General features: G+C 41.6%; 1 protein-coding gene and 1 long non-coding RNA gene across 10 annotated transcripts in view; one reads left to right on the top strand and one right to left on the bottom strand.

The window, feature by feature from the left end:
* The window catches only part of BBX (BBX high mobility group box domain containing), a 273,737-nt gene extending 266,728 nt beyond the window's left edge, over positions 1-7,009 (bottom strand). For 8 of the 9 annotated variants that reach the window (XM_032852106.1, XM_032852108.1, XM_032852111.1 and 5 more), the window contains exons 1-2: positions 6,864-7,009; positions 3,615-3,686 (exon numbers count right to left, since the gene is read on the bottom strand). The gene's annotated coding sequence lies outside the window, so the exon portion shown is untranslated. Of the gene's footprint in view, positions 1-3,614; positions 3,687-6,340; positions 6,462-6,863 lie in introns of those variants that run through there. The other variant, XM_032852107.1, reaches the window with a different exon arrangement.
* Positions 497-18,835, top strand: LOC116864520. The gene is made up of 3 exons (XR_004382031.1): positions 497-578; positions 627-632; positions 18,825-18,835. It is a non-coding gene; the product is annotated as an uncharacterized LOC116864520 (long non-coding RNA).
* Positions 18,836-27,878: the final 9,043 nt, after the last annotated feature.

The raw sequence follows: 27,878 nt of genomic DNA, 5'->3' as shown, positions 1-27,878 counted from the left end.
TTTTGCATTTCCATTTTGCAACTGGTACTTATTCCAGTTCTCATCTCATCTTTCTCTTTGAAAGGAAAAAAAATGAAAACAATCTCCATTAATACATGAAGATTTTCTGCATGTATCTTTACAGTTTTAAAATGATGTACTAGCATTTCAAGAAACTGTAATTGCCTTCTAAGGGATAATATGAACAAAGATGAATGTTGAGAGAAGATGTACTCAAAAAGTGCTTTCCTCAGGTATAACTTAATATATAGAAATCTCTATAATTCGACACAGTCTGTGATAACTGCCCTTGAGGTAGTACAAACCCACTGACTGAATTACAGTCACCAAGTCTTCTAGCTGGAAGACCCTCATTCAATCTTTAGCCTTAGTCCTTACTACCTTCAGAGCAGTGTTTCTCAAAGGATGGCCTGAGGACCACCTGTATCCAATTTACCTGAGGCATGTGATAAAAACCAAGCAGTGAAATTACAATGTTTTTGTAATTCGGGTCTGTTTTCATTTCATAGTGAGAGGAAGGAAGTTGACTAAAAATATAAAGAAGGTATCACTCAGGCCTATTTTAAAAGGTGCTCTCAGTGGTGAAATGTTAAAAGATGAGGTGGACTTCGAACTACAAGTTCAAGAAAAGTGTCTCCTTCTTAAGTTAAGCACTGCTTAAGTCTCAAAATACAGGTATCCCACACTGGTGGTGATGCAATATGCCACAATTAATTGCCTAAATTTAGTAACTTAGAACATTTAAATATCACAATTTTAAACATTTCTGCACTTTTATAAGACACCAATAATTTCAAGGATTTCCTTTAGTACAGCATGAACAGCCAGGCTATTTTCAAAAAGTTTTTTTTAGTAGGGTCGAACTGTGAAGTCTTTATTACTTCTATAAAAGATTCCTAATATAAAAGTAGTTGATATTCCTGGTAAGATGTAATTAAAAATATGGCCCTTGCTTTATCCATGCTCTATGAAATGCAGGAAAATGTAAACTTTTAATATTTTGACTGATGATGGTTAATTAGAAATTATATTTGTCATTTTACTGAAAAATATGACTTTACACCTTCTTTTTTAAACTACAAACAAAAAGCCTTATCAATTACATAGTTACTTACAGCATAAGCAAACCATAATTACGTGTTCAGCCTAGCTTCTACTCAAAGCTGTGTTCTCAATTCCATATCTAAACAAATCTCCTATTTCAATGGATTAAGTATAAAGATAAATCTATAAGTTCAAAGGTGGCATATACTTTTCATGTTGTAAGCAGACCTATATGTATGTTTAAGGCAGAGCTATCTCACAAACTCCTAAATCCAGAACTTTTTTTTTTGAAAGGTAGATAGGAAGATCAAGATGAATTTTTTAAAAAGGGGGGGAGGTGTCAAAATTGCAAATTTTTGTAAATATTTAAGTCTCTAGCAGAAGATTCTCTAAACCGGCCACAGTAGCTCCAAAAAATGTAGCACTGAGTAGGAAACACATCTATGAACCTCCTCTTTTCAACAGCTAGCATTAAATGTGAAATGCAAATTAAGACTTCAGTTTCAGAACTTAATAGAGATATGCAGAATAATAAAATGGGAAGTTTGGAAACTCTTGGCAAGATAGAAGCAAAACCTCTATCTAAATTCTTATTTTGATAATAAAGCTTCAAATCAAATAAATATGTTTTAGATGCAAATAACTGGTAATTCACTGTCAGGGTGACTTCTTTTAGATCACTACTACAAGTTTTACACTACAAAAACTATTCTAACTTCAAAGACCAAGACTGTTCTTGAAAATATTGTTTTAATGAACCAGTTGTTTGATATCTCAAAGAAATGCAAGAGCTCATCAGATCGCTTTTATTCTGGAAATTACTGATTCCCATTTTAAATTGTGAATTGGTCAAATATATTTCCATGGGGAAAGAACTAACATTAAAAGTTTGCCCTAGTGAACAAAATAATGTGCCTCACATGTATAAATGTGGTGTTCTTTAGTAAATCAGGAATGCATTTTGAATACTCTCGCCATATGTTCAAAAATGAAAAACTTCTCTTGCAAACAAGCCTTAAAAAAAAAAATCTAAAGACACTGAAATCCACATATTTTGGTGTGCACTAAATTCATCTTATATCTCTTTCTGACTGTTCTAATCAGATTATTATGTATGTGACATATTAAAAAGTTCTCCTAAAGGACTCCTGGGTGGCTCAGTTGGTTGGATGATTGCCTTCAGCTCAGGTCATGATCCCGGAGTCGCGGGATCGAGTCCCCCATCGGGCTCCCAGCTCCATGGGGAGTCTGCTTCTCCCTCTGACCTTCTCCTCGCTCATGCTCTCTTTCACTGTCTCTCTCTCAAATAAATAAAATAAAATCTTAAAAAAAAAAAAAAGTTCTCCTATCTAAAATAACGTGGTATTTACTTTCCATGAAAGATGTTGGACACAGAACTTAAAATCACCTAAAGTTCTCGGCAATGTCAAAGTATGCTTTGCCACTATATGGAAACTACCAGAAAAAGGCCTGGTCCTCAGTTGCTATCAATACTAAGAAAACCTTTTAGTAACATGTATAATATATAATATCCCAGCAAGTCAGACAACAGAACAGATTAAAATCTCTTTCCTTTTTCTTTTATGGAAAACGGAGTTCAAGTCTATTTTCATTCACAAATACAAACTCCATCTTCACTATGGTTAATATTCTCAAGTACCACAACTGATTTACACGTTTATACAAGCAGTTTTCTTAACTTAGCACCCTGGAATATCTGAGGTGTTCCTTACAATGGAGGGGGGCAAATTGTAAGCTGGTTTTCTGCAATTTGGGCTCACCCTGCTGCTTTCAAAAGTTCTATTAACTCTCACCTAGACCATTACTTCTCAAAAACTAACTTTCAGGCACTTGCTGTCCCACATATTATTTCACCAATTTTTCCATTTGGGGACATACATGTGAAAAAGGCACTTAAGTGATTTCAGAATCACTGTTTATTGCATATAATGGCTATTAAAATATACCCAATTTCTCCAAACACATAAATCTTGAAGGAAATTATGATTAACTTGGAAATAGTTATTTGCTTTTTATATCAAGCTGGTCCACTAAGTACTGGATTTACAACACTGTCCAGTCTACCCTTCTCCACCACAAAAATAACTGTCACAAAGAGCACAAGTTACCCAAGACAGAGCACCTAAGAAAGAGTAAGCAAATGTCAGTCACTATAATTAGAGAGGCATTCTGCACAATGCTTCCTTGGGTTTTTAATAATTCTCTCCACTCATAGGCTACAATCGTTCCACAATAGTATCTGGTATTAAATTTCCTAGGCCTTGACTCTGTAAAATTTCATTATCAATTAAAATGACTATCTGAAAGTAAGTTTTCAAATGACACTTGGCAGATATACGTGAAATAAACATTTAAACTACCTTAAAATAATAATAACAGCAATTGAATTTTAAATACTCAGAATCATAAACTGACTTCTATAGGAAACTCAATAAGATTTCCGGGGTGCTGTAACCCCAATAAGGCGTCTTTTCCTGTGAACAGTAAGGACCCTTAGGCCATTACTAATAGCCATCTAGCTTCCCTGTAGAAAGAGTTTGCATACTTACCCAGGAAGGCAAATGGAAAGTACAGGGGGAGGAAGATGAACTGCGGCAAAGCCTTTGTCATATGATAGTGACCTATAAAGTATCAAATAAAGGTACATCATCAGTATGGTAGAGCTTTACAATAGAGCCCCCACTCCTGCAACACCTATGAAGGAAGGTCCTCAAAACCCAGGAGTCCAGCTCTCCTCCAATCCCTCCCCTCTCTACTCCCCACCCCCACGCGCAAACTGTGAAGCAAATAAAAGCAAAGAAGCTCCCTGTATTCAGAGAGCAGAGGCTGAGGGTTGCCCAGCTGGCATTCCAGGGTGTCCCCAGCACCCTCACTCCCTACTCCCCGTATGTACAAAGCTGAAAGTTGATCCTTTTCTGCAAACCCAAAACCCACACCGCGATCATTCATCAACTTGCACCAAGTGATCGCCGCCCCCAGGACAAATAAACTAGTAGCCAAATCATAGCAATCGATAGGCAGCCCGAGCCTTCACGGTGCCCTGGAGCCGGCCGGAGGTAGCACGGCGACGGCAGCCGGTCCAGGTAGCGCAGCCCTCAGCCCTGCAGACCTGGGGCGGCCAGAGCCGTCGCCCAAACACCCGGCCCCAGTCACAATCCCCAGATTGGAGATCGGAACCGAGCCGGGAAACACATTCGCCAGAGCCCCCCGCGGCAAGTGCAGGGCCACCAGGTCTCCGAGGTCGGGGTGGAGGGAGCTAGGAAACCGAGAGGGAGGAAGGGAGCGAGGGATCCCACCCCGCCTTTGTTGCTGGTCACCATCAAGTTTGCATCTTAGTACAAAATGTCGATCTTAAAGGCTGACAAGACAGAGGCAGAGGCACAGGGAGAAAGAGAAAGGGAATAGAGTCCATCTTGCTTTGGGGAAGAGGGGAGAGAGAAAAATGAAGTACAAATCCCACACTCCGGGCGTAAAAGTCTGCTAAACACCTTTCCATAACGGAGGAGCAACGAGTGGGGTGTCCCCGTCCCCGTGCCCGCTCGAACTGGCGGCGGTCTGGGCAGAAAACGCCTCCCTCTCCTCCTCTTCCTCCTCCTTCCCCTCCTCCTCCTCCCTCTCCTCCTCCTCCTCCTCCCGCGGGCCCCGGCGAAGATCCCGCCGCCACCGCCGCTGCCTCCGCTGCCCCCCGGGGAGGCACCGCCGCCCGGCCGGGCGCTGCCATTCCGAGCCTGGACCGCGCGGCACGGCGCGCGTGGGGCCCGGCGCAGGGTGGCCGCGCGGGGACGTCCGCGCCGGGGACCCCCGCGCCCCCTCGCCGCGGGTTGGCTACAAAAGTCGCGCGAGCAGAGGTGGCGGCGGCGCGCAAGAGAGGGGGCGCGCGTGGGGCCCCCACGCCGCGAGTGGGCAACCCCAGGGGATGGCGAAGAAGGCCCCTCCCCGCGTGGGTAAAGTACCCCAGTCTCCGGCAGCCCGGCGTCGGCGGCCTGGAGAGGAGAACTGGACGTGTCATTAGCAGGACAGGCAATGGTTTCAAAGCCCCAGGCCAATGACCATTAGCAGTGGCAGAGCTCGCTCCGTCCCCATCCCCCACAACCTCCACCCACCTTCCCCTTCGTACCGCCCCCACCTCCACCCCACCTCGCGAAAACTTTTCAACAAGATCCACCTGGGCTAATTTGTCCTCAGACAGTTAAAATATTGACTAGACCCTACACACCGGGAGGGAAGGGGAATGCACGCTTTATTTTCCTTTCTACAGAAAGGAAAGCAAAAAATAGCTTCTCTCTCCGTCTCTCCCTCTCCCCCCCCCTCTGTCGTACATGTTGTGTCTTAGCTTTTTGCATCGTTTCGTTTTACCTTCCTCATTTAGCAGAAATGATCGCGGATATTTCACACGTAAACGTGTTCCAGATTCTTGGATTTAGGGTCCTTGTGAATTACAGGACTCGGGTTTGGTCTCAGTTACGTTAAGTTTCATACAATACCAAGAAATTAAAAAAAAATAATAATAAATTTCTGAGGGTGAGCGAGCGAGACGAGGTGGAGGAGGAAAAGAAACCTCGAGTCTGATTTCTGTAATTTACTAGCGACCCGGATCGCAGCAAATAACAGTGTAACACGAGTGTGGCTTAAGAGGGCTGGGGAGCTCTTTCTAGAGGCATCGACCCCATCCCCGGATAAAGGATCTGCAAGTTTTCTGTCATCGCGACCATGCAATGCCATAACTTACCTTCAGAAATAAGACTTTAAACAGCCAAGGCCTTCCTCCTCCCCTCCACCACCACCCCCAGCCTCGCTCTCTCCACCTTAAACTTATTGACACAACATAATCCCACATTCAAGCAAAATCCTGACACAGCCTCCCTCCTCCTCTTCCCCCTCCTCTCTTCCCTCCCGTTCTCTCGTTCTCTCCTCTCTCCCTCTCCCCCCCCCCCCCCCGCTTTCCCTCCCTCTTCTCTCTCCCCTTCTCCCTCGCCCTCTTCCCCCTCTCCCCCTATTCTTCCTCCCGGCTACTCTGGCACTAAAACAGCACTTTCTCTACTCGCCGCGCATTTGGTTAGGGGTGGGGGGTGAGAGGGCACCGATCTGCGGGGCCGGAACACCCAAATCCCAACTCTCCAGATGAACGAGCAACTGGGCTGCTGTTCCCGGTCACCGACGCACACGAAACGTTCAATAAATCCACCGAGGGCTCCCTCCCCGTACCTTCCTCCCCTGCCCCAGCTCCCCAGGCCCCACCTCCCCGGCAGCCGAGACCAGGCTGGGATCCACGTACTTTCGCCGAGATGAAGTTTGGGGCTCCCCGGGCGGCCACGAGCCGCCCGCCGGCGTGAGGGTTGGCTCTGTTGTTGTTTTCCTCGGGCTGCTCCTGCCCGCGCCCCGGCTCCCGTGCCCCTCTCGGGCGGCGCTGCCTGTGTGCCGAGAGGTGCTGGTTGCAAACGCAGCCTGGCACCGGCTGGCCTACTACTCCCCAGCCCGGCCCCCAGCCTCCCGCCCGCAGGGCACTGCCTCCGCGCCCCCCGCCCCCCGCCGGCGCGGCCGCCGCGACCCTCGCCCCCGACCTCTCCCGACCCAAAGTTTTGGCGGAGGGGGAAAGTGCCCGGGGAGCCGAGCGGCCAGCGGCGGCTCCGGACGCGCGGGGTTCCCTCCGTCTTCCTCAAGTCCACCCTACCGGCTGCCGCCGCCGCTGCTCCTGCCGCGGAGTCCTTGGGGCTGCAGCCCGGCGGCTCGCAAGTGAGTAGGAAAACAGAAAGTGCGGGGAGAGCGCCCAGGAAGGGCTGGGGATGGGGGGCGCTTACCTCGCGGGCTCGCCGGGCGCGAGGGCGTGTGTGTGGCTCGCCCTCAGCGGCCAGTCAGGGTTCCTGTATGGGAAAGTCGAGAGGAGCTCGCGGTGCCGCTCTGCCTCCGCTTCACTGTACACTGCTCCACATACAGTACATGCAACCCGGAGAGACTGAAAACACTCATTTTATATAAGGCAGCCTGCCATTGGCCCGCGGCCTGACGGACAGGCGGCGCGGCCAAACAGAAGGCCCGTTACACCCAAACACACGCACACATACACACATTTTACAGAGACACACAAAGATCATCACATTTTCTATTTTCTAATGTTCGGGACCTGTAGACAGTAGGAGAGGACAGGTAGGGAGGCCCAGCAGAGTGGGGTACGGAGGAAAAACCCTGTCTGCACCAAGTTGCGTGGCTTGAAACTGGTGTCCTTTTGACTTGGGAGGGTTATAGTAATAAACTACAACTCCACTGGATATGGAAGTGAGGGTTTTTTTTTTTTTTAATCGCTGCCGTGTGGTGCCCCATGGAAGAGGCGTGCATTGTGTTATGATTTTACAGCCTGACCTGGCTAACAAGTGACCAAGAAAGGATTTTGGCAGCTGGGATTTCTTTTGTCAATGGGTTAGCTATCACATAGGCCAAAATAGTGCAAGATAAGTTTATTAGGGCTGTAATGCATTGAGGTTGTTAACGCCTCGTTCCTAGGTAAATTCAGAAAAATCAATACAACAATACACAGAAACAAAGATAAACGTTTTGCTGAAATAACCTATCTACTTTCAGCTGGTCGGAGGACCGCAAATCACCTGCGTGGGCATACAAATCGTGCTATAAGGTAGAATAAGTCGTGGAAGCTTGGCTACTGATACTTTTCCTTAAAAATAGACCTTTTGAGTCAATATATATGAGATTTATATTTTCCATATTATGTATGGTATTTACATATTTCACAACATATGTGAACATCACATGTTGAGTGACTTTTGGAGATGGTGAACGCGAAGGCTGTACTTTCCGATTTTTTTTTTCTATGATGCATCTTTGGCAGATTATATTTGGCAGTCCTATATAAACAAGTCAACAGACTGCTGGGGGAAAAAAAACAAAGCTAGAAGTTAAGAGGAATAAATTCTAGACCCCATGTTTAAACTAGCTGAACAATCTTGAGCAACTAACTAACTTACCCTCTTTAATGCTCAGACTTGGTTTGGGGTTATTTTTTCCTTTTTTTTTTTTTTTTAAGATTAAAATAAGAAACTTTCCCCAGTTTTCCTTCATTAAATGTTTATTCAACATCTACTATGTGCCAGGCATTATCATAGAGCCTAGATGTATTCTTAAGGTTCCGTCTGAATTTAAAAGTCTGTGAATTATTCTTAAACACAAACATTTTGAAGATTAAATAAACACTATGATTTTATGGCCTAGGTTCATAGCTTTAAAACTTAAAGGAAAACTGAAGAGAATTTATTTCAAATCCCTCTTATTTCCTTGATGCAATCTTAAGGTTTTTCTCTCACATCCATAAAGTTATCAAGTGAGTGTGCATATATGTGTGTGTGTAAGAGTGGCAAAGAAAAACAGATACAGAGAAAACTAAAGCTTGCGAAATTTAGAAAACAAATAGTGGTATTTAGAAATATGATATTTCATTTATTTTTTAAAAGAAAATAACTTTTAAAAAAGTATGTAAAATCACAGCATTTTAAACTGACAATATTAAAAGTTATATTAATAACACTTTGCATGTATTTAAAAGATGGAACAAAGTGTTCTTTGTCCATATCGCACCATAATGAGGGAGGCCCTAAGTATTATTATCTCTATTTTACCCATCAGAGAAATGAGACAAGGACAAATTATTTAACCTCCTCGATATTACATAGAATTGCAATGTAGAAGGAACTTAAACTTGGAACTCTTAACACCCAGCATGGGTTTTGAGTAATTTGGCAGGCCTTCCTTCCAAATGACAAACTTCAGGGATAAGAGGCAAATGGAGGAAAGATCAGAAAAACGTTCTCAGGTTTTCACTGTGCATTTTTTCTGAAAAGTGTTTTCTGAAAAATAAAAGGGGAAAAAATCAACAAATTTTTTTCTGGAAAAAAAAGGAAAAAAATCAACACAAGTTGCTATACTTAACTGCTAATTTAAGTGTTATGATTGTTTGGTAGTTTATTTATGCTATGAAAAATGTAAAAAACCAACATACTCCTAACCCCCAACCCCAGCCATAGGAAAACATCCTTTATTTCTTTATGGTAGAAGAGTTTTTTGGTTTTGGTTTTTGTTTTTGCTGAATTATGCTTAGCTTAGCAGAACTATTTAGAGATACACTTTTCAGACTTTTAGATCACACATTGTTATCAGTAAAATGTTCAAGCATATATACTCAGTATATATATGTATGTCTATGCATACATATATACACATATGTATGTTTATTTATGTTTGTGAGATTTTTTAAATTGTTTATTTTAGAGAGAGCATGTGCGGTGGCTGAGAGAAGCGGGAGAGAGAGAGGGAGCAAGAATCTTAAGCAGACTCCCTTCTGGGCATGGAGCCCAACATGGGACTTGATCCCAGGACACTGAGATCATGACCTGAGCCCAAACCAAGAGCTGGTGGCTTAACCACTTGCACTACCCAGGGCCCCCATATGTGTTTTTAAAGTACACCACTACACAGATATAATAGTTATTATTACAAAGCATATCCTCACAGAAACAAAATGAAAAAGCATGAAGTAAAAATAAAATTAAGTAAGAGTTTTAATATTTTCTTCCCACACTCCTGTGATACAGTCTTAGCACATGCCCAGCGTTTTGCATTCAAGTTTGGAGACCTCTGAAAGGGCAGATTGCTGACCAGGACTGATGCAAGAGAGCATAAAGAAGTGCCCAGAAATGTCTCACTACAACACATTACTGATTCTAGAAAACGGGTAAGTCCACAGAGCCTTTATTTTGGGAGAATGACACATTTTTTTAAAATGTATTTTATATATTGGTGATGTATTAGGCATCATGTGGTAGTAAATGTCATCATTCAATATTCTTTTGCAAATCCTTTATTGAGAGGGATTTATGTGCTAGACCCTGGTGCATGCCAGATTCTGGAAAAGGAAACTTGCCTGCTCCTAGGAGAAGCAATAGAATGGAATGCCAGCCTCCTGTATAGTAGATAAGGCCTCACCCCTAAGTAAAAGAGGCATAGAACTGAACATAATGTAGCATTTTACCATTTAGGAAGTACTTTTTAGATTTTTATCATCTCATTTAAGAATAAATATCAAGAAATTTTAAAGACAGTGATGCTCAAAAATTCAAAATGTGATCAAGAAAAACCATAGCTTTCATAGACTTTATTTAACCTTCGTAATGTAGGGTTATGAAAATAAAAACAACTGTTTGCTGTATAGTAAAATGGCATTTAAAAGAGTTTAGGAAAAATTTAAAAAATAAAGGCTCTTCGTTTTTCCTTTCCTGTTTTCACAATTGATGATCAAAGTTCATAAAGTTAGCACATTCCTCCTTCTCATGGCCTTGACTTGTCCATTTTCTTAATTTTATTTTATATGAGTCCTTTATTACAAAATAGTTTTGGGGGGCACCTGGGTGGCTCAGTGGGTTAAGCCTCTGCCTTCGGCTCGGGTCATGATCTCAGGGTCCTGGGATGGAGCCCTGCATCGCATTGGGCTCTCTGCCCAGCAGGGAGCCTGCTTCCCCCTCTCCTTCTGCCTGCCTCTCTGCCTACTTTTGATCTCTCTGTCTGTCAAATAAATAAAATAAAAATCTTTAAATTAAAAAAAAATAGTTTGGGGACAATAAATTTAAATGTGTGTGTAAACATATACCTATAACTTTATATTTTATTTAAATATCTATAAATAACATTTATTTTCTTATCTATTTACTACTTCTTTATACAATCCTAATTCAAATCCTGATTTCACGACTTCCTAGCTGTGTAACCTTGGAAAAATTCCTTAGTCATTCTAAAACTCAGCTTTCTTTTTTGTAAAATAAGAATAATATGACTGACCATAAATGAAATCATCTATATAGAATACTGAGGCCTGGAACCTACTGAACACTCAATAGATATTAATTTTATTTATTTTCCTCACATATAAACCAATGACACCTACTTTGCAGAAAGTTTTCTAAGACTTAACCAGAGTATCAAATGGAATTCATGGAACTTGTTGCAACTAACTCACCCAGGGTTTATGATTTCCCTTTAGCCTATATCCTACCAACTCCAGTATCTCTGCCCATAAAAGGGATGTCAGAGAGATCCCAGGTTAAAGCAAACATCCCACTGAGTGGCCATAATTAAGCACCTTAAAAAAGGAAACTTTTAATAAATCCTTCTTTGAAACAAGCCTTGTTTTGCCCATGGAAACTCTAGATAGTTACGTTGATGAGGGTCGGCCTTACATAACAATTTTTGCCTTGTATTATGACCTTGCTGAGCTTCCCTTTTGTCCCCCCTCCATTGAAAAAAAAAGAGAGAGAGAGAGAGCAAATCATACCTCTCTCCTCAAGGCTAAGTCCAAGGAAGCAAAAATTGGAATTTGGACAGTCAAATCACTTTTTTAGCACCAATGCAAGTATTCATAATTCTGAAGAGAACCAGCTTCCACTAGATCCCAGCAGAGTTGGAAATAAGAAAGAAAGATTAGGGGGGCCTGAGTGGCTCAGTTGTTTGGGCCTCAAGACTCTTGGTCTTGGCTTAGGTCATGTTCTCAAGGGTGGTAGGATCGAAACCCGAGCTGGGCTCCAAGCTCCGCCTGGGGTCAGCTTGAGATTCTTTCCGGCCTTCGCCCTTCTCCTCTGCCCCTCTCTGCTCCCCACAACCCCATGTTCTATCTCTCTCAAGCAAATAAATAAATAATATCTTAAAAGAAAGAAATAAAGAAAGATTATCCAGCTTTCCTAGAGTGACTTTTGGCAAAGCATCTTGGAATTCCCCACTCTTGTGATCTATAGCATTTTATCTGTATTACTCTTAAGGCATTCAAATCCCTTGCCTTTATTACATTATTTGTGTGTACAGCAAAGAAACACCTGAAGAAATGTTATCTCCTTCATTTTATTTTCCAACAGTGGCTAGCATAAGAACTTGTACATTGCCTAACATGTAACTCAACGAAAAATTGCAAAACAGAGAAACAAAAGAAAGGAAAAACAAACTAAAAGCCTATAAATTCTAGGAAGGATCAGAGAGAATATAGAGATGAGAGAGGTGCAAAGAAATGCTGGGTATCCCAGGTATCTGGTGAACAGAACTTACATTATAGTCATCATAGGTTGTACCTGTGTATCATTTTAATTTTCTAAAGCTCGTCTGAGATAGCCCGGCATACTTACTAGTATCCACATGAGCTAGGTGAAACAAAGAAAGGGACTTTGTTTTTGAAGATGAAAAAAATGGAAGCAGGGAAAGGCTAAATGATTCCTTCAAGGTTATACAACTAGTAGCGGAGCTGGACTTACCTATACTAAGGTCCTGGACAGCTAGTTCTGCAAGCTTTCTGTCTTAGGAGAGAGAAAGAGGGGGAGTCACCAAGGAGTCACTTAAGGATCATACCATAAAATTAGGTCTCTAAGTGGACGATGGTTTTACACTAATGGATTTGATAATAAAACCAGTGAGCACTAGTGTAAGCATTAGATGGTCTTTCTAGCCACCATCTCATTAGAAGCTCCAACAACATCCCCAAAGAGGACTGTCCACTAGGATGCATCCATCTCCTGGGAACTCCTTTCTTCCCAAGACAGTCTGTTTATCTTCTAACAGTTTGGACCACTACACAGTTCTGCCTGATAGTCAACATAATTTCTCTCCTCTTAAGTATTGTCCATTGTTCCATTTCTTATTCCCCTGTTACCATATAGAACAGTCTAATCCCTCTTCCACACTTGAAATATGTGAAGACAGCTATCATGATGGCCTCCTGCCTTGAGTTGTGCCTTTTTCAGACAAAAGGTCTTAGTTCCTTAAACATTTTTGCTAGGTCACCAATTTCAATTCGTGGTCTCCTCTCAAACCCTGCCTATTGTCTTTGTTGGTGTGTTCCTTCAAGTGGGCTATCTAGAGCCTGTGGGGCCTGAGGCAGTGTGCAGTACAGCATGACCAAGGCTCCCTCATCCTTGATACAAAATGTCTATTACTGCAGCCTAAGATGGAACTTGCTTTTTTGGCAGCCACATCACTCTGCTGACTGATACTGTGCTTATTCACAAAAAAACAAAAAAACAAAAAAAAAAAAACTTTTTTTTGGAAATGTGGGCTATTAAGTCATGCCTCCTCCATTCTTCTGTATTATATAGTTTATTTGGGGGAAACTGAGGCATAAGCTTTTATAAACCTGGTATGATATAGTGGTTAGGAGCTAAGCCTCTGGAGTTATTAAAACATGGGTTAATAGTTTGGCTCCAGCACTTACTACCTTTGTGAATTTGAACAAACTGCATAACCTCTTTTTGCTACAGTTCCTCATATATAAAAGGGATGGTAATGTGTACCTCATAAAGTCATTATAGGGATTAAATAAAATAATATATGTAAAATTCTTAAAACAGCACTCGTCATATGATAAGTACTCAATAAATGGTAGAATAATTTTTCTTTAGACGATGAGATTCAGCCCAGAATTACATTTTGCTAACTCTTTTTTGTATGTTGATTATTTAATTCAACATATTTACTATTGATCTCAGCATCTTTGGTTCATTCACAAATGTGATGCTTTCTTTACATTTTTCCAAGTCATTTTTTAAAAGCATCATCTAAGGCAGAACCCTGAGCACATATCTCCCCATAGGTTAACATGGATCATTTATCAGCACTCCCATGGCCACAGTCATTGAAGCCACCTAATTTCACCTGAATTTAAAAATGTAAGTTAAGGAAAAGTATAAGGAATAAACTGGTGATCATGTAGACACTTTCTTACTTAACATGTTTTTAATTGCCTCAGATTTCTTTATAGGAAATAAAACATTTTATATACTTGAGGCCCCTTTCCCTGGTCCAGTTCCTCTCCAGTTCTCTCTCCCCAGAGGTGACCATTATTTTGTAATTTTACTCTCATCTTACCCAATGTTTTGCAGCCCACTCATGAAAATACCTGATACGACTTTTATCACACAAAGGCTTTATGAAATTTTCATTCACTATTGTTACCAGAGAAGAATTCTTTGGTGAGTGGTTTATACTAACCAATTAATTACAGTGCAAGCAGGAAATTTGGGAAGGATGGCTTTTAGGGGAAGAAAAAAAAAAAAAAAGGCTAAGGAACTAGATCTCTGAAAGCCCAGGACACTCCCAACTCCAGGAGATCAGTTTCAGGGAGACTTTCTCTGTTCTCATTATGATAAATTTGCTCAAACTCTGTGCTTTCTTTTTGCCACTGAAGAGACTGAAATGCAAGAGTCCGATCGCCTTTACTCAAGTTTTAGGTTCACCCTTTGGCCAGTTATAAGAGGACACTTTGCTTGACTGTCCCAGCAAGACTGCAGGCTTACCTGGTGTGGGGAGCACAGGCCAGTGGTGGAAGCCTCAGGGAGTTGAGTTAGGACAGAGATATTTAGGTGGGGGCAGTGCATTGGTAACATTCTTGTTCTTGGTAGCTTCATAGGTGTCGGTTTTATAACTTACACAGATGTTACATTATTCTTCTGCGTGGGAGCAAATATATTTTGAAAATAAAAGTCAACTTTAAGACAACAGTAAGGAAAAAAAGGTTGCATACAAAGAAAGCTTTTAGTTTCTCAAAGTAAATTTGTGGTACTGCTAAGAGAAGGCAAATAGATACTGGGCTGAAGAAAACAGACTGTAACATCTCCAACAGCCACAGTGCAACTGAGCTATCTAATATACTTAGCCCTGTTACAAAAGAAAAAAAAGTTTAGGCTAGTCTCAGTGACCCTATGCTGGCTGTCCTTTTTCTAAGTAAGCACAGATTTTTCCTTCACTTGCCTGTCTCAGTCAGATTTCATTTCATTTCAAGGATCATAAAGCCACTCAGATAAGCTTAAGGAAAAAGGGAAATTAATTGTGCAAATATTGGGGTCTCTAGCAGAACTTAAGGAGAGTAAGAAAAACCAGGCGCGGAAACAAAAGCGTACTGCTGTCACGGTCACCAGGGGAGGGTCAAGGATTCACCTGTTCTGGAGGGCTGCTCTTTGGGTGTCTGGGGACAGAAATAGTTTTCTAAAGTAAACACCTGAATGGGAGGAACAGTGGGGTAATATACTCTGTAGCACCTTCTAGAATCTTACATAAACTTGATGTCTCATTTACCACCTAGAATTTGCAGAATCCACCTTTTCCCTCCCAATCCTTAGACATTTAATGGCAATTATTCAGAATGCTTATGGCCTGGTTTTTATACCCACATATGTTCAGAAATAAATTATTTCTTAATGTATTTATTTGTTATATTCCTTGATTCACTCCAGAAAGGATTTCATTTGGTCTTCAACAGTTCAAACTTAATTGCTTGTTTTCCCCAGACTCTCAGGTATTATTCAATAGATCTTGGATATCTCAACTGATCTAGAGTGCCTGGGTGGTCTCTTAAATTTTTTTAACTTATTTTTTACTTTCTATTACATTCAACAGCAATCTACTCAAACTAGCTGAAGAAAAGGAAGATTTATTAGAATCACTGCACAGGTCAGGTTACAGCAAGGAACCACCACAGAAAGCGATCGTTTAAAGCCCCAGTGAAGTGGCGTTATCAGGGCTGGGAGGCAGGCGTTAGGCCAGAGACATTGTCTGAAGGTACAGTTGTGATGCCGGAAGTGCAGCTGGCAGAAAGGTTGCTTTTTCCTTAAGTGGAATGGGACAGACAGGAGAGGCATACAATTGAGAAGTTAACTACAACAATGATGTTTTGTGGTAAAGCAGATAAAACGAAGGGAAGGGGGAAGGTTGTGTCAAATGATGGTTTTTGTATAAATTCACCTCTAGGCTCACCTCACCATCTGTGAGCTACTGAAAACAAAACAAAACAAATAGATTGAAATTGGCCTACCAGAAAGGATAGCTTTATTTATTTATTTATTTATTTATTTATTTATTTTAAGATTTTATTTATTTATATGACAGAGGGAGAGAGAGAGAGCACAAGCAGGGGGAGTGGCAGGCAGAGGGAAAGGGAGAAGCAAGCTCCTTGCAGACCAGGGGAAACCCAATGTGGGACTGGATCCCCAGACTCTGGGATTGACCTGAGCCAAAGGCAGTGACTTAACCAACTGAGCCACCCAAGCAGGCACCCGAAATGATAGCTTTAAAAAGAACAGTGTGAGAGTGCTCCTCGAAGAGGAGGCATTAAATACATTGCGGGGGGGGGGGGGGGGGGAAAAAAAAAAAAAAAGCCTGAAATTAGGCTGAAGTCTTTTTACCGTGAAGAATGGAGTCCAGGTGGGGTGCCTGGGTGGCTCAGTGGGTTAAGCTGCTGCCTTCGGCTCAGGTCATGATCTCGGAATCCTGGGATCGAGCCCCATGATCTCGGAATCCTGGGATCGAGCCCCGCGTCGGGCTCTCTGCTCGGCGGGGAGCCTGCTTCCTCCTCTCTCTCTGCCTGCCTCTCTGCCTGCTTGTGATCTCTCTGTCAAATAAATAAATAAAATCTTAAAAAAAAAAATAAATAAAAAAAAGAATGGAGTCCAGGTCTTAGAAGTACTTAGCTATGTGGAAAGGGGTGGTTTCCTTTTCTGTCACTTGCCACTTTTTCTTACAATGCCATCTTCTTCCTCATTTAAAAACAAACTTTCTAATCTGTTGAATTGCTGGAGTCTTCTTTCCAAATTTCAAATGGGCTGTTAGAAGTTTGTTAAAGTGCTAACCTTTACGCCACTGCCTGGGTGGCTCAGTCAGTTAAGCGTCTGCCTTCTGCTCAGATCATTATCCTGGGGTCCTGGGATAGAGCCCCACATCAGATTCTCTGCTCAGTGGGAGCCTCAGCTCCTCTCTGCCCTGCTCGTGTTCCCTTTCTCAGATAAATAAATAAAATCTTAAATAATAATAATAATAATAAAGTACTGACTTTTGGCCAGCACCATTTAAGAGGAGAAAAACTGAAATGAGTAACTGCTTTTCACCATAAAGAAGGAGGGAAGGAGGGAAGAAAGGAAAGAAGGAAAGAAATGGAAAGGGAAAGAAGAAAGGCTTAATTCTAAGAGAAGTCATGCTGGGATGACTTCAAAAGCCACCAACACTTGGCTCTGACTTTACATTCAGATGTGACCTGAGTAGGGGATGGAGAAGGGGAGGAAATAAATACCAAGAAAACCTTTCCCTATGTAGATAATTCTGGATTAGAGGAAGAAAGCCTCTTTAGCAACACTTGGGTCCCTAGCATCAGTCAGAGGGGTACAGGTAGAAAGGTAAGGGTCTCTCTGCCTTCTAAGGGCCCAACCACTATAGACATCACCAAGGCCATGTCTGCTGCAAGAACAAGGCCTCCTTTGGTCCTCCTGACTTAGACAATGTGTGTCCTCTCTGTTAAACCTTAATCTCCGAGGAGAGTCCCAGAGTTTCTTCTCTCTGGGCACACTTGTTCTATTCAAAGGAGAAAAGCAGGCTGCAAAAACTCCTCACTTTTTCATCCTCCAGCACTCCATCAAGTCTTCCGTTCCTAACTTGGGGCCTGCATCTGCTCATCTAGCCTTCACAAACTGGAGTGGTGTCTAGCACTGCCAAAGAAGGAGAGGTACCATTAGGAAAACCATCTCAGAGTGATGAATGGAGAAGAGTTGGTCCAATGTCTTGGTGGTCATTTGAGAAATCATGGCTTTTGAATCCTGAGCAGAGTAAAGAAGAAGAGGCATCCAGTTAAGCTCAGCTATTATCCTGGTGAGGTTGGGAAAAAGAACCAAGCTCTAGGAGCCACTGGTTTCATGGAGCACATCATTCATTCATTCATTCATTCATTCATCAACATTTATGAAGTGCCTTCTCTGTGCCAGGTACTGTGCTTATTGCAAGAGACACCAAACAGATGTGGTTCCCGTGCTAATGGAGCTTACAGTCTAGCAGTGGAGACAGATGTGATATACAACATAATACAAAATGTTCCTCGGATTTAGGAATAGAGGCAGAACAAGCTAGCTTGCAATGCTGGAAGACTCTAAACGTGGGGGAGAAATTGCAGGACCCGAGGCATCCCAGGTTTAGCTGTTTTAAAGAGTAAAGACGTTTTCTTTACTTGAGTAAGGAAAAAGGCTGGCTTCTGAGATCTTAGATTCTTAAATTAACTTTATATTCTAAATAAAATGCCAGATTTGGGACATGTCCTTTTTATGATTTTTGTGGTCAGTCTGATTCTTTTTAAACTCTAGGTTTTGTGTGTCATCATGAGTGGTTGGGAGGGATTATTGTGTTTGGTTCAGAAATTTCAGTAAAAGGCTAAAGGTATTAGGAATACTCAGGGAAAAAAAAAAGTTTAGTATTAGTAATTATAAGAAGATATGTCAGGAAATACTACACACAGGAGATTTCTGGGGGCAACTACACTGAACAAAAAGAAAGTTTATGTGCTGGGGCGCCTGGGTGGCTCAGTGGGTTAAAGCCTCTGCCTTTGGCTCAGGTCATGATCCCAGGGTCCTAGGATCGAGCCCTGCATCGGGCTCTCTGCTCAGCGGGAAGCCTGCCTCCTCCTCCTCTCTCTCTCTGCCTACTTGTGATCTCTGTCTGTCAAATAAATAAATAAAATCTTTAAAAAAAAAAAATGACCATTTCCATAGTTAAATCATGACAAACGCAGAATATTGTTGTAGATTTTAATTTTTATTTATATTTTAGAGAGGCATAATTACATTTTGATTTTATGTCATTTCTTATGGAATAGACCTGTTACTCCACTGGGATTGTGTTTCCTCAGTAAGCTTTGCAATTTGTATTGATATTTGCTTTATCTGTGCATGTTCATAGGATGTGTGTGAACTAAGGCTCCCAGTGGAGGCAGAATTGCTTAGAGCTTAAGAGCTGGTGCTTCTGGAGTCAGAAAGATCTGAATTCAAACACTAGCTCTATTTTCTAGTTGCATGACCTTGGACAAACTTAAACCTGCCAAGCCTAAAGCCTCAGTTTCCTAAACTGTAAGATGGGGGATTAGCCTGGCTCCTACCTCTAAGGCTTGCTGTGGAAATTAAACAAGATGCTATGTGTAGAAACAGTCCCTGACAACAAACAGTAGCTCTTATTTTAAGTAAGGCCTGTTAGATAATGTTTTGTGCCCAGTGACATAGAGCCCTGGAAGATAAATCGAATTTTTATTTTCCAGGGATGATAACTGAGATCCTTGAGAAATTTGGGTGGGCTCTTCTTTGAAGACTGCTAAAATTTTAAATACGGTGGCACAGTAATTGCAATAGATGGAAAGAACTAAATATTTCCTTTTGTTTTTGTTTTTGTTTACACAAAAGATAGCAGTGTTCACAATTATTTAGGTAACACAGGAGAATTTCAGAGTATTTATGTACTCCTGACTTGACTTGTTGAGGTTTCTTAATGTGTCAGTGGAGAAAAAGAGAACAAGAGCTCATTTTTAGCTCTAAGTCACCGCTGTGCCGTTTGCACTAGGCAGTCTGATGATACCCTTTTTCAAAATGCGGTTCATCAGAATCGCACACGTGACTTGTTTAAAATTCAGATTCCTGGCCCTGACCTGTGAAGAAGTCTCTGAATTTCAAAGAAATATGCCAACCCAGCTGATTTGTATCAATACCCGAGCTTAAGAAGGACTAGACCACACATGTATGAGCTATACCCTGGGTGCTCCTTCTGTCAAGTTGTGCTTATTATTTATTATATATTATATACTAATATATACTACTAATAATATAATATATACTAATATTATAAGCACAGGTTATATATGTGCTTATTATGGTAACTTGGGTGAGACATTTATGGGACACACCCTAACATCCTCACAAGACCTAAAACTTTTTGTTCTCTATGCCTTAATGACCATTCCAAATCACTTGATTAATAATGATTTGTGGTCTGCAGAAACAATTGTCTTCCCCTGCTTGTGCTGGTAACAGCTAAACTGTTACCTTATCCTTGTTACTGTGGTAGGGCAGGGGGGTGAACAGATGTATGACTGGGGTCCACAGAGAACCCCTGGTTTACACAAACTTCTCCATGGTTCAGCTTACTAAATCTGCCCTTTCTATCCCCAATCCTTAGTGTCTCATATATTCCTGGCGTATATTCTCATGATATCCCCAACCTCCCTATGCCAGAGCCTTCTGTCCCAATCACTATTCCAGGTTCATTTTGATTACATCAGGCCACATACCTGTGATTGCTATCTCACACTGATTCTAGAAGAAATTTGTTAGCCATGAAGGCAGTAAAAATTATATTTTCATGTTCCAGTTTGTAAATAGAAAAGGAAAGGCTGTGTACAGGTAGAAGTGTCAAAGCAAGTTACAGGGTAGGGAGAAGAAGGAAAAGATACCTATGAAGCCAGGGGAGAGATCTCCACTTTTATATTGCCTGAGCTTCGTGGTTACAGGCAAAGAAACGCATGAGCCATGCTGGCAGATGTGATGCCTGCTGCCCCCAGTGTGCTGAATCTGGGAGTACTGAGCTTGCTATGCCATTTTCTACTGCCCAGACAACATGACAAATTTTGATATTTGAAGTTCTGTGGTTTCAGTGAAACAATGGTTATTTACTCTGGATTGGAAATATTTTTAGGCGGTCCTCCTAGCTTTACTATAAATAGACATTTTATTTTTTTAAGATTTTACTTTTAAGCAATGTCTATACCCAATGTGGGGCTTGAACTTACAACCCTGAGATCAAGATTCCCATGCTCGACCTAATGAGCCAGTCAGGCGCCCCTGAAGTAGATATTTTTAATGTGGTACATTTGGAGATTGCAACTCGGAAAAGCAAAATCTCTTCAACTTGAATCGGCTGGTGTCTCACAAAAGAAACCTGTCCATTTAGCCTTTTTATTTTTTTATTTGTATTTTTTTTTTAAGATTTTATTTATTTATTTGACAGAGAGAGAGACACAGCGGGAGGGAACACAAGCAGTGGGAGTGGGAGAGGGAGAAACAGGCTTCCCACTGAGCTGAAAGCCCGGCACAGGGCTCAATCCCAGGACCCCTTGATCATGATCTAAGCCCAAGGCAGAAACCTAATGACTGAGCCACCCAGGTGCCCCTATCTAGCCACTTGAATAAAATCAGGCCTGTGTGCTGAGATGGTCCCACCCACACTCCAGTGCACACCAATGGAATTACACAGTCTATACAAAGCAGTGGTTACACACATGGGCTTTGGAGTCAGATGTGGGTTTTTGAGGCCAGGCTACACCCCTCACCAGATGTATGAACCCAGAGAAGTTTTCTAGCCTCAGTCTCATCAACTTTAAGGTAGGATGATAGTAGCTGTGGTGAGAAGGGTAAGATGATGGATAGAAAGCTCTTTGTGTTATGCCTGGCATTCAGTAGTTCTCACTTGGTGTTCTTTCCTCTTCTTATTCTGTTGCCCCCATTTTTGCTTTGTACCTTGTCCAAACCTTTTTTACACATAACCATGTGGTATGTCAAGATGTGCCTAAGTCCCTATTCTTCATTTTCTCAATTTCATTTTTCAACAAATATTTCCTGAGTGTGCGCTATGTGCAAGGGATTATTCTAGATGTTATTTAAATCAGAACACAACAGATAAAAATCCTTGTCATCATGGAGCTTACATTCTAATGAGGAGGGAGCAATACAATAGACATTAAATAGAGTAAGTAAACCAACAGGATACGTATTATAGAAAAAGAGAGAACTGGAATGGAGACTGTGGTGGGGGGTCGAGGTGTTCCAGTTTGAAACGAGATGATCAAGATAGGCCTCACTCTACTATTTTAACACAGAGAGAGTGGGAAATGCCTTTCTTCCAAGTTGTACAGCACTCACTATCCTTGGGCAACTTTAAGCAAAAATGAGAGGCTGGAATGCCTAAGGGAATTGGAAGCTCATTATTTTATTTGTTTCTTTTAAAGATTTTACCATTTATCCAATAGAGAGAGAGATCACAAGTAGGCAGAGAGGCAGGCAGAGAGAGGGGAGAAGCAGGCTCCCCGCTGAGTGGAGAACCCTATGCGGGGCTTGATCCCAGGACCCTGAGATAATGACCTGAGCTGAAGGCAGAGGCTCAACCTATTGAGCCACCCAGGCACCCCGAGCCTCATTCTTTAATTTTTCAAATGCAACAGAAAAGCAGCAGAAGGAACTCAGTGATACTTGCCCATTCAGTGGCAAGAGCTGTTTTTATGTGTTTTCTTTTTGACCTGACTCAGCTGTTGTGTCTAAGGTCATCCCATCTTCATCCCTTGCTCCCGTTGGATTCTTGTCTCAGGACCTTGGAGATGGGAAATAATAGCTATAAATGATGAGAAATTAAGGCTTCTTGTGCTATATCTCTGTGTTTTATATAACAGAAATCCTTTGCAACTCAGGGAAACATGTGACTTAATTATAAATCCATAGTTGGGTTAAACTTTAGACAATTTCTATGAAAACAAAGCAGCACAATTTTCCTGAAACCTGATACAGTAGGAGCAGCCCTACAGTGGGATTCAGAGTCCGGGGTCTGCCCCAGCCCTGCCACTAGCCATCATTCCACAGTTCTGTGTCCAAGACTTTCTCACATGTGAACTGCGGGTGAGAGGAGGTATCCCTTCTACCTCTTTAATTCTGTGAGTCTTTGAAAAGCTCCAAGAAAATTTCTCTCCTAGAGACTAAAGCAGGTATAATGTGTGGGCCTCTAATCTCTTGATATCTGCTTTATTGAAAACTGCAATTAAGGTGATTTGTCCATTTTGGGATGGGAACGAAAATGGAGTGGTAATCTTCCTCATATTATTTGTGCCTCTTTACCTTTCATGGTATAAATGAAGGGGAGAATGCTTTCTTATTCCATACTGCTCATCAGCATTTTTTAAAAGAGATCTTACATTTATTTGATTTATTTATTTCTTTAAGTAACCTCTACCCCCAATGTGGGGCTTGGACTCATGACCCAGAGACCAAGAGTTACATGCTCTACCAGGCATTTTTCCCATATTCACGGAATTTCAAGGACTTACTATCAGATTTTATCTATCAAACACTTAAGATACTTCACTATTTATAAATCTAAAGAGACCTAGAGATGGCAAAGTCCTGTCTTCAAGATCTCCATTTATTTTTTTACTTTACCATTATTATTTTTATATCAGAGTTAATTATATTAGTAATACATTATAACATAAGTAATATATTCTAGCCTCCATTTTACATGGAAAGAAATTGAAATGCCAACAAAAGTCTGCGAAAAATAAAGTCAATCCACTCTGTAAACCGGGACCTTTCCTTAATCTTTTAAACTACGGATTCGCAAACTCCTGCCTGTAGGCCAAAGCTGCTTTCCCTTCCCTTCTTTACCCCACAAACAGTTTTTATATGGTTTTTACATATTTTTAATGGTTGAGAAAAACCAAAAGAGTAATGTTTTGTGCCATGTGAAAATTGTATTAAATTCCCAGCTCAATGCTGATAGATAAAGGTTGAGTGGAATACAACCACTCCCATTATTTATGTATTATCTGCTTATATACATGGCTACTTTCTCAAAAATAGCCGAGTTGAGTAATTGTGACAGAAATCATATGGCCCATAAAGCCTAAAATATTTACTGTCTGTCCCTTTGCGGAAAAAGTTGCCAATCCCTCGTTCAGACCATATGGGTGTCCTTGTTAGGGGTCTAAGGAGAACATCTGTAGACTCATGGCATTTCAGTTCTGCCTTATTTTACATATACTTGCACATGGTACCAAGAAAACTACACAAGTCTTCTCCCATCAGGCTGCGTTTCCTCCTTTATGGATTGGTTACTTGTTGTTACTTGTTATTCATGGAAATCCCTATTTGTTCATTCATTCACTCCTCAAGTCCTTATGGTGCACCTGCCTGGGAATGAGTGACTAACAAAAAGCTTGATTAGTCAACTTTGAGAGACAAGTAGTGGGCAAATATAACCATTATTATACAATAGTGAGAAGTGCCACCCTAAGGTTATGCCTCGAGCAAAAAGCAAAAGGTTTGACTCAACTGAAGAAGCTGGACAAGTGAGGACCCTTAAACTGAGGACCAGAAGAGGGCAAAGTTTGGGGGGGGGCATACATTTCATATTAGACAGAGCAATACAGTAGCCCCTCACCTTATCTGCAGCTTTGTTTTCTGTGGTTTCTGTTACCCCAGTCAACTGTGGTCCAGACGTTTCATCAGAAGTTCAGTGTAGCCTCATGCTACGTCACAATGCCTGTGTCAGTCACTTTACTTCCTCTCATCTCGTAGGAATTTCATCATCCGACATCACCAAAAGAAAAAGGCTAAGTATAGTATAATATATTTTGAGAGACAAAGACCACATGCATATAGTTTTTATTACGGTATATTATTATAATCATTCTATTTTATTATTGTTGTTGATCTCTTACTGTGCCTAATTTCCACATTGAACTTTATCATAGGTGGGTGTGCGTAGGAACTAGGTAGTTTGGTACTATCTGCTGGGGGTCTTGGGATATATCCCTCATGGATAAGTGGGGGGGACTACTGAATTTTCCAAGACCTGTATTAGTCTGGGTTCAGTGCAGGAAAGAGAATGCAAGGTGGTCACATTAAGAAGGAGAGGACTTAGGATTCTTAGGTAATTAGGACAAAATCATGGAAGGGCCAGAAAAATGGGCTGGAGGCTGGATCCCCAGCAATGATTCCCAAAAGACTCCAGTATGTCCCACAGAGGCCAGGACTGGAAGTATTCAGTACAAGAACACATTCCCGTCCGCTGATGCAGAGTCAGAAAGGCAATCTGATGCTGCTGCTGCCTCTGGAAACTCGGCTAGAGAAAAGAATCTACAAAATTGCTAGCCAGTCATAACACAGTCAGGAGAGCAGGAACATGGCCTCAGCTCTGTTTTAAATTTCTAAATCTCACAGGAATACATCAATTTTATGTATTTAGAACTCTCACTGCAGGGGCGCTTGGGTGGCTCTGTGGGTTAAACAACTGAATCTTGATTTCGGCTCAGGTCATGATCTCAGGGTTCTGAGATCAAGCTCCTATCAGCCTCTGTGCCAAGTGTGGTGCCTGCTTGAGATTCTCTCTCTCTCTTCCCCCCTTTGCCCCTCCCGCTACTCGTTTTCACTCTCTCTCAATACATAGATAGATAGATAGATTTTAAAAATTTAAAAAGAACCCTTGCTGCAAGCAAAGTCAAGGGACACTTGGCTGACTCAAGTCAGTAGAGCATGTGACTCTTGATCTTTGGGTAATGAGTTTGAGCCCCATGTTGGATGTAGAAATTACATAAAAATAAGTGAATAATAAAAAAAATAAGTGAATAAAAATATTTTAAATTTTTTTAAAGATTTTATCTATTTGTTTGAAACAGAGAGATATATATATAGAGAGAGAGCATGAGCAGGAGGAGAAGGAGAAGCAGACCCTGCTGAGCAGGGAACCCGATGAGGGGACTTGATCCCAGGACTATGGGATCATGACCTGAGCCAAAGGCAGACACTTAACCATCTGAGCTACCGAGGTACCGCAATAAAAATATTTTTTAAAAAGAGGTGGAGAAAAGTAGCCTCAGCTTCCTAGTGTCTTAAGCACAGGAAGGCACCCTGGAAGTAAGGTGGAGCAGAGATTAAGCCAGCCAAGCCACACAGTCCACCACATTTATAGAATCAATGTCACTGTCCTTTCAAGGAATTGCAAATAGCAATCATCAAGTATGGATCCCTATTTAACTTCAAAATGTTGAGCCCTTGATGCACATGACATTTGTTATATTTTAACATCTTGTGATTGAGAAATATCTTACAAATAGTTACATTCAAATAAAATTTTGGGGTGCCTGGGTGGCTCGGTGGGTTAAAGCCTCTGCCTTCGGCTCAGGTCATGATCCCAGGGTCCTGGGATCGAGCCCCACATCGGGCTCTCTGCTCTGCGGAGAGCCTGCTTCCTCCTCTCTCTCTGCCTGCCTCTCTGCCTACTTGTGATCTCTGTCTGTCAAATAAATAAATAAAATCTAAAAAAAAAAAACCAACTAGATTTCTAAATAAAATTTTATTAATCACAAGAGCAAATACATTTGGAAGATACGGTGATAACAACAGCTGACCTATATGGTGTGCATTACGTATATTGACTCTTTTCATTGTAATGCGTACATAGTCAAGGTATATCATTGGTTCAGTCAACAGATAATAGCCTGGACCACTTGCGTGTTCCAGAGCTCTTCCATAATGTCTGGGATCCTAGGTATTTTAGGGAACGATTGAATTATAATATTTAGAGTGTGTGATGAGGGAGAAGCAAGCAAAAAGGCTCAAAAAGAAGGCTCGTTTCTTTAGATACTAATCAGAAGGCAATGAGGACTTACCGAATTTTTAGCAGAGGAATGATAATCAGATTTTCGTGTCAGACCACTCTGGCAAGAACTAGAAGATGAAGTGAAGGAATGGCAGACTTAGGGCAAGCAGGAAATATAGGGGGCTATTTTAGTGATCCAGGTGAGAAAATCAAAGGTCTAATAAACAGGGCACAAGTAGTGGGGAGGAAAAGCAATGGGTATTTAGGGGGAAAATTGATTGCTTATTGATTGATTTGGTGGGATATGGGTTACTAGAAGGACAGAAGAAAAAGGCCATGCTTGAGTAACCATGTGAATATACAAGACAAAAATGAACCCTTTCAAGGTCTCAGGATGTATATATATATTTAAAATAAAATTAGTAGGGTGATATGAATACAGTTCTAAATTATTCAGGACAGGCTAACTGCCATAAAAAATAAGCCCCAGGGGCACCTGGGTGGCTCGGTGGGTTAAAGCCTCTGCCTTCGGCTCAGGTCATGATCCCAGGGTCCTGGGATCGAGCCCCATGTCGGGCTCTCTGCTCAGCAGGGAGCCTGCTTCCTCCTATCTCTCTGCCTGCCTCTCTGCCTACTTGTGTTCTCTATCAAATAAAAATAAATAAATAAAATCTTAAAAAAAAAAAAAAGCCCCAGATCTCAGTGCCTTAAGAGTATAAAAATAGGGGCGCCTGGGTGGCTCAGTGGGTTAATGCCTCTGCCTTTGGCTCAGGTCATGATCCCAGGGTCCTGGGATCGAGCCCCATGTCGGGCTCTCTGCTCAGCAGGGAGCCTGCTTCCTCCTCTCTCTCTGCCTTCCTCTCTGCCTGCTTGTGATCTCTGTCTGTCAAATAAATAAATCAAATCTTTAAAAAAAAAAAGAGTATAAAAATACATTTCTCATTCACATACAATCCAACGAAGGTAGATAGATGTGTCTTTGATGATGAGGAGGAAGGAAGCCTCTGCTCCGTGTGGTTTTTCTGGAACCCAGGCCTTTTCCTTTCATTGACTCCACCATCTTCTAGGGCCACTGGATTCTCTACATTCATCTGAACAAGGGAAGATAGAGAGCTGAATTGCAAATAGGAACCTGTAAGGGCCAGGCTTAGAAGAAATGTTAATCACTTGTGCACACATTCCATTGGTTAGAACTCAGTAATGTAGCCACACCTAACTGAGTTGTTCATATGTAATGGAGCTGTGTGCCAGAACAAAGAATACCGGAGTTTTCGGAGCATCTAGCCTGTCTCCATCATAAGCATATGTTAGGTTATAAGGCAGAATTTGCAGAATTTGGAAATATGATTGCCGTGAATGACAAAGTGATTTGAGTTTAATTAGACAATGTCTAAACGTGATTGATGTAACAGGGAAATCTGTGAATCATTTGATTATATTACTGAAGAAATTCTGTGTTCCTATAGTGTGGGGATTGGAGAGAAATGGAAGCGAGCAATACCTCTATTGAGTTCAGAAATAGGTGAACCAAAGATAAAGGAACTATCACTATGTCCTGCCCTGTTGGAGTAGGGGTACTCTAATAATTCATTAACTATTTATTAGCTGCCATTTGCCAAACAATG

This window comes from Lontra canadensis, unplaced genomic scaffold (genome assembly GCF_010015895.1).
Source record: "Lontra canadensis isolate GAN:19392208 unplaced genomic scaffold, GSC_riverotter_1.0 scaffold6, whole genome shotgun sequence".
In the NCBI taxonomy this organism is placed as follows: Eukaryota; Metazoa; Chordata; class Mammalia; order Carnivora; family Mustelidae; genus Lontra; species Lontra canadensis.
This window is presented reverse-complemented; position numbering and strand designations above follow the sequence as displayed.